The 7,536-nt window shown below is 37.0% G+C and overlaps 1 long non-coding RNA gene across 2 annotated transcripts; it reads right to left on the bottom strand.

Moving 5' to 3' along the window:
- Window positions 1-4,967, bottom strand: LOC124166117. Of its 2 annotated transcripts, XR_006866403.1 has the most exons (4): window positions 4,896-4,967; window positions 4,731-4,785; window positions 4,561-4,614; window positions 1-129 (listed from the first exon to the last, which is right to left on the bottom strand). It is a non-coding gene; the product is annotated as an uncharacterized LOC124166117 (long non-coding RNA). The 2 variants fall into 2 exon arrangements; XR_006866402.1 differs by lacking the exon at window positions 1-129 and having other exon boundaries at window positions 4,473-4,614.
- Window positions 4,968-7,536: the final 2,569 nt, after the last annotated feature.

The raw sequence follows: 7,536 nt of genomic DNA, 5'->3' as shown, positions 1-7,536 counted from the left end.
CTTCCTCTGCTCTTAGCTCGTAGCCATTGGACCCCCCGGCCGTCCTCACCCCAAGGTTGACCTTACTGACCACTGATATCATATCCACCGTGATAATCTCATGCTATGTCGTGAATGTGGACAGGGTACCTGTAATCGTAATAATAATCATGAACTCATTCTGTGTAGAGAATGAATGAAAATGAGATATATAAATAAAGCGATCCCGTTAGTTCTTTAGTTAGTAGGGAAGTGCACTAATTTTTTTTTATTGCTGAATTTGAAAGTTTAGCCTAAAAAAGAAACATTAGTGTAGTCACTTTTATTTTCTGCATCTGGGGTATGCACTTTAAAACGTTTTGAAAGTCGGAAAATTTCATGTTGCGCTGAAACACAGTGCCTCCATCTTGATTGAGATGTGACGTCACAAGGCAGTAGTCACCAGTGGAGTATCGCTGTATTCCGTCGCCTTCTTTAGCGCGGCGAGAGTTTCCGGGAATCGGTGGAGTTTGCTTCCTAAAAATGTCGTCTAGTACCGAAAACATGAATTCAAAATAGAATTATAAATGATTTTTTGTTCCAAATTTCATCTCGACGTCGAAAGAAAAGCCTGGAGAAGATATTCATTCCCGTGCCTTAAGCACAAGCTATACGGAATAAATGGTTCAAGGCTACTCCTGACTCTTACCTATCGATGATATTCTGTTTTGAAGATCATTTGAAGGTATTGTAAGATCAAATTGATATTTATATTATAATAATTTACTTAATAGGTACCTCAGTCACATCAGAAAGTGTGTTGAGTCAAAATATAGCATCTTCCGCGTAGACCTACGTAATTTATAAACTGAAAGTAGTTTGGTTAAAGAATTATGGCGCGAATGTTTTTTTACACGACCGGGCAAAATGCGTACTTTGCCCATGATATGTGCATATATGATAACAAACGATTATTGTTAAAGTTAATCTTTATTTGTTGAAATTAGTACAGTTATAGGTGATACAGATATAAAGGTACACGGCAGGTCGCGCGGCGTAATTTGTACTCCACTGGTGACGGGTTCATCTTGCTGATCTAAAAAATTAGCTACAATACCTCGAACTTTGAAAACTCGCAATATAGGCAATCAAAGTACATTATAAGAATACACGAGACCATTATAGCCCAGAATGTACGTACAATGTCGAAATCCTTGGTTTTCAAAGATTGACGTATTTTATACGCCAGCGCGCCCGTTCCAGGGTTATCAACTTTTATTTCATCCTATTTTTTGTTGAAATTATATTTCAGAATGGTTCTTTTAGCACTGCTACTGAGGTAAACTGGTAGGTACTGAGTACAAGGTACTGAGGTATGTACTGAGTAAGTAAACTCCCTTTGGAGTATTGTGATTTACAAGTGTTCGAGATATATGGCATTTTATATTCGCTTTGTGTTCTTATTAATTATGCCTGTACGCATATTGTTGCTTGCCGCGAGCCTTTAATGGTATGTGCTCTTGCAAGAGTGGTTTTCATTTTTAATGTGGAAGTTGGTCAGTATAAGCAAAGAAAAAATTAACATTTTAGCGCACACCAACCCTTGTAGTCATCGTATCTCGGCGTTTGTAATGACACTGCTAAAATACCTAAACGCCATAATGACGATAAAAAAATTGTCTCATGTCAATGATTGCTGCAATTATAATTAATGATAAACTAGACGCCGTATGATGACAATGAAGGCAACAAAAAATAATGCCATAACGTAGACTTGACCCACGGCCCTTCGGGTAACATTTATTCCTTTGACTCGTGCACTCTACCACTACCCCAACCGGTCCATTGGGATAACGAGGATATTTTGAATTTATATATATAACTTGTAAAAAGTAACGCATGAAAATTAATTAATTACAGCCTAACTAACGCCCTAATTGAAAAAGATGCAGCAAGGTACGTGGTCTCCCCTTGTTAGCCTTAACGTCTCGCATTTCTATGGAGCGTTGAACCTGTCCTCCTTATTCAAAAATTCAGTAACCATAAATATGTACATCAAAGTTTGGTATACCATTTATAAATCGTTGGAATTTTCCTTCTCCCAACCAAGATTATCTTTTCTTGAACCCATCCTGGACAGCGAACCATTGCAACAACCAGCTAGCTCGGAAATAAGGCTAACATCCCATGATTCTAGTTGCGAAGGGCGAACGTTCCGGCCGGCGTGAATACATACGCAACGAATAAATCTTGCAGCAAATGTCTGAAATAGGTTTATTAGTTTGACTCGGTTCTTACAAAAAAGTTTTGGCATGATAAACGGCATTGTGCCAAAATATACCCAGCGAAAAATAAATGCCATCATGCATTTATTAAAGATTCAATGTGCTATTCGTACTACTCTTTCCAAACTTGAAGTTGACACGTAAATGAATATTAATATATTACGCAATGATGAAGTCGTTTACTCAAAAGAGAAGCAGCCACATATATAATCTGAAGATATTTTATGACAGCAAAAAACGGATACCCTCAAATTCTGTAATTTTTCTATGCAATAATAGTGGTAGAACTAAACGGTGTAGAAGCTGCCTTCTGCTACTGCCTTGTGACGTCACGGCCAATATTCAACATGGACACCCGTTTTCGCGGCCTTTGAATTTTTCCATATTTCAGACGGTCATCTCGAATCAAGTATTCACTATTAGGATTTAAACTGTGGTTTTACGACATTATGTTATTCTGAACTCTAATTTTAAAAATGTTTTTGGTGCATTTGAAACACTAGTGCACTTCCCTGTTTAACACAAAGCTCTTTTATTACCGGACTCGATGCCAAGTACCAAACGGGGAGTGTTATACGCTTTCGTATAAACAACCTTATTTCTTTATCTCTGTATACAAGTCTGTCATGCATCTGCCTACATCGGTATTTTATAAAGTAGGCAATAATCATGTATTCATGATGATGAAAAGTTTGAGTGAAAAGACTTCTATCAAAAACCCTCAGAAAAATGTGGGGAAACCCATTTCGCCATACAACGAGGCATGACGGCGTGATGAAAACAATCATCAAAAGATAGGTCGAAGGGAAAAACTGTCGGGAACGGCCCCGAATGAATTACTTAGGAACGGTTATAAAAGATGAAGGTTAGAAAAGAGGGAAGTAAATCACTAAGATAAGGCTAGCGGATAGGGGAGCTGCACAAACCTATGCTAACTAATGAAGATGAATTGTTTTTATCTTGGGATATAATTATCCCCAATCATATTAAGACAAAAATTCGAGTAAGTATGTTTCTAGATTGTATATACATGAAGTACTATTATAATTGGTTGTTTCCCAAGACACAAATGTGTTCTATGATCATAATATCATATGAGAGTTGAATGTGCAATAATGAAGTTAAAGGTAGTTTAAAAATTATCGTTAGTTTTCGGTGTTATTGCTTTAATGATCTAAAATTATAATTTTTCAATTATACTGTCTCACCGCATTTCAATCGATTGGCATGCTGTTCTTGCCCTAGAAAATGAGTTTCTGAGTAGTATTGTATACTAGCAGAATATTGGTTTTTGCCTCAGATACTTTACGTTAGCGTTAATGAAAACGCTGATTTGAAATATTGTGTAAGAACGTGGCAATTTGCGTTCGAAAAAGTTCTAATTGATGTGCATCGAATTTTTGTGTGAAAAGAGGCGGATTCCTGATGGGGAGATATGAGGGACAAAGAAAAGTGTTTTCCTTGCATCAATAGTTGGGGTCCGATAAAAAATACAATTCCATCTTGGAAACCTTAGAGCAGCGGTTCCCAAACTGGGGGTCGCGGGCCGTTCGGAAATGGGTCACGAAATGTGCGAATAATAAAGTGAACTATGTACTTAAACTTAGACAACCATTTTTAGGGGGTCGAGGCTAAAACGTATGGGCTAAAATGGGTCGCAGAAAGAAAAAGTTTGGGAACCGCTGCCTTAGAGTATTGGTGGTAGTAGTTGCAGCCCCACCAAGCCCCTCTCTGGATATGCCACTGGTTTGTACAATACCAAAGGCGTGTAAAATAGGCACTAAGTATAATATAATTTGTATTTTAATTCGTTAAAGTTAGTACATGTTTCGGAATATATAACTAAATGTGTAACGATTCTTTCTATCTCTTCGACAATTTCAGTGAAGATTTTTCAGGTTTCCCTGGGGGTTATGACCTCAATTCAAGTTCAACGTTTCAACAAGGAACTTGCCCACTGTCATCACGGATTCTGCAATCCAGAGCGTAGGATTTAATTGCAATTTCAATTGCAGTTGACTAAATTCCTGGATCCCATAAGACGATAGGCAATTCGCTTGTAGATACGTTGGCAGGAGAAAATAGGAACCTTACACGGGGGAAAATACGGGAAATTCTTACAACTATACTGAACTACGTGTGTAAAAATGGGAAACCTTCAATATATTTTATTTCGTTCTATTATATTCTCGTGTGCGTTAAGTCAATGAGTGGGACTACTAACCTCTTTGAGCCTCCCTCGTACATCCGCCACAACGAATTGTTATCTGCTTTTGTCCAATGATGAAATAATAGGATGTAGCAAATAGTCCCTTACCTGTATGGATGTAATCCGTAGGTTTGGAGAGAGGATGTTATCTGGTGTTCTGGCCTACAAAATGATATTTAGGTATACGATAAAAAAGGGCAGATTGTAAGTAAGGTAATTTACCGAAACACCTCAACGTATGACCAAATTGATCCCGTTTCATTAATAGATGTCCTTACCTGTATGGATGTAACCGAAGGCTTGGAGAGAGGAGGTTGCCTGGTGTTTTGGCCCCTGAAATGATTTTCGGGTATAAGATAATATGCAAGCAGAAGATACTGTGCTTTAGCGGTCACAATAACGTTTGACCAAATTCAACCTGAATCTTTGAAATAGTTCCCTACCTGTATGGATGTAATCCTTAGGCTTGCAGGGGGGAGGTGGCCTTGTGTTCAGGCTTGCTGTTATGGCCTGTAAAATGATTTTCAGGTATAAGATTAACGAAAACAAAAGATATGGTAATTAACAAAATCACCTCAACGTTTGACCTAAGAGAAAATATTTCATTTAAAAGAGTTCATTACCAGTATAGATGTAATCCGTAGACTTGGAGCGAGGAGGTGGCCTGGTGTTCTGGCCTCTGCAATGAATTTAGGCATTAGATAAAATGTAAGCAGAAGATACAGTAATTTACCGAATCACCTCAACGTATAAACAAATTGATTCTGTTTCTTTGAAAGAGTTCCTTACCTGGGTGGATGTATTCTATAGGCATAGGATAGGTGAGGTGGCCTGGTGTTCTAGCCTGTGTAACGATATTCAGTTATAAGTTAAATTGCGAGGAGAAGATACGGTAACCTACCGGTTTACCTTAACACATGACCAAATTGGTCCTGTTTCATTGAGGAGTTCCTTACCTGTATGGATGTAGTCCGTAGACGTGGAGAGGGGAAGTGGCCTCGTGTTCTGGCCTGTGAAATGATTTTCAGGTATAAGAACAAGATACGACAATTTACCTAATAACCTCGACGTATGATCGAATTGATAATGTTTCATTTAATTTATTCCATCAAAGTGATGATATGCTTTTTGTATAAAATTGAAGTATAACATAAATTTTACTGGGGATCACCCATTTTTAAGTTCATGTTTGTTAATAGTTTTAGTATAACTTTTGGCCTCTTCATATTATAATATCCAATGTTTTGGTTCATTTCGCCAACTTTTTAAGCTAAAGTATTACCTCAATTTGTCCCCTATATCATAGGAAAATTTTCAATAAATGAATGAAATGGAAATTTTACCTATTATACTGCCCATAGAAAAATAGGAAATAAATATGCAGTTAATCTAAAATTACATCTTTACCAAGGGGAGTCTCATTGCTCAAAAAAGTGTCTTTTATGCAACCTGCAAAACACATAATTTACCCTATCCCTTCCCTGTCACAAGTGTCATAGTATCTCTTGGATAAATACGAAATGGTTTTGTCGATGAAGTGTTTTTCCGCGGTGGGTTTATCATCTATTTTTTTTAGTAATGGGGTTAATGTTAACATTTTCTTCCATGAAAACTATTATTTATACAAACCTACGTAACTTCAATATTCAATTATTCATCTAAACCTAGGATATTGACGTCTACATATTAGCCAATTTGAAAATCAAGGAATAGGTAAAATATAGATGTAAAAAACCCTTTGCACTACGAACGTTGCGATTTTCATTAAAAAATAACAAAGAAACTCAGCTTTCAAATCTTTTCCCCCTGACGAGATGGAGAAAACGCTCGTTTTTCCATTTTCATATTTTTTTGCCAACATTAGACAGGGATGCACCGGTCAATGGTCTCCTACGCACTCAGCCACCAGGCGCCATTTTGATGCCTCCTTTGAACGAAACTCAATTTAGCTGATTGTGGACAAAATCATACAACATTAAGTGATAAGGTTGGCGTGTTAGAAGAAAACTAACTATTGTTTTCAATTAGCATATTATTACAGGGAGCAGCTCCTAAATTGATGTAATCGGAAAAGAAGTTAAAGTTATCTGTCCCCACAGCGATATGTGCCTATAGTATTTAGTACACACGTGATAATGATATCTCTATCATATGGATGGTTAGTGTGAGAATTAATAACTGTCACCTCACCATTATATCTAGTCAAAAATTTCTTACTGTTATTGTTGTTTGTACAATATGGTACACATTATTTGTGTCTACAAATAAAAAAAGATAATTTATGGGCACGTCATATGGAAGTCGTTTTGCTTCAAGGTTCTTAGACTTACTCTAAGAACCTTGATTTTTAATCGTCATGAGTCGCGAAAGCTTCAATCAAGAAGAAACGGTTATTTACCGGTTCAATTCAAAACATGACCAAATTGATGCTGTTTCATTGAGGAGTTCCTTACCTGTATGGATGTAGTCCGTAGACTTGGAGAGGGGAGGTGGCCTGGTGTTCTGGCCTGTGAAATGATTTTCAGGTATAAGATAAAATTTAAGAACAAGATATAGTAATTCACCGAATAACCTCGACATATGATCGCATTGATAATGTTTCATTGATTCTATTCCATCGAGTGGTGATTTGCCTTTTCTATAAAATTTAAGTAAAACATAAGTTTCACTGAGGAACACCCATTTTTAAGTTCATGTCTGTGAAGAGTTTTCGTGTAAATTATGGCCTCTGCATTTTATAATATCCTAGGTTATGGTTAATCTCGCCAACTTTTTTAAGCTATAAGGTTACCTCAATTTGTCTCCTATATCATAGGAATATTGTCGATAAGAGAATGAAATGGAAATTTTACCTATTGTACTGTCTATGGAAGTATAGGAAAAAGTAGGTAGTATATCTAAAAATACGTCGTTAGCAAAGGAGTCTCATTACAAAAAAAGTAACTTTTATGCGACCTGCACAACACATTAGCTACCCTACCCCTTCCTAGTCACTTGTGTCATAGTATCACTTGCATCAATACGAAAATGGTTGTGTCGGTGGGGTGCTTTTTCGCGGGGCGTTTATCATCTACCTTGTTTATT

The sequence above is a fragment of the Ischnura elegans genome, chromosome 9 (assembly GCF_921293095.1).
Source record: "Ischnura elegans chromosome 9, ioIscEleg1.1, whole genome shotgun sequence".
Lineage (NCBI taxonomy): Eukaryota > Metazoa > Arthropoda > Insecta > Odonata > Coenagrionidae > Ischnura > Ischnura elegans.
This window is presented reverse-complemented; position numbering and strand designations above follow the sequence as displayed.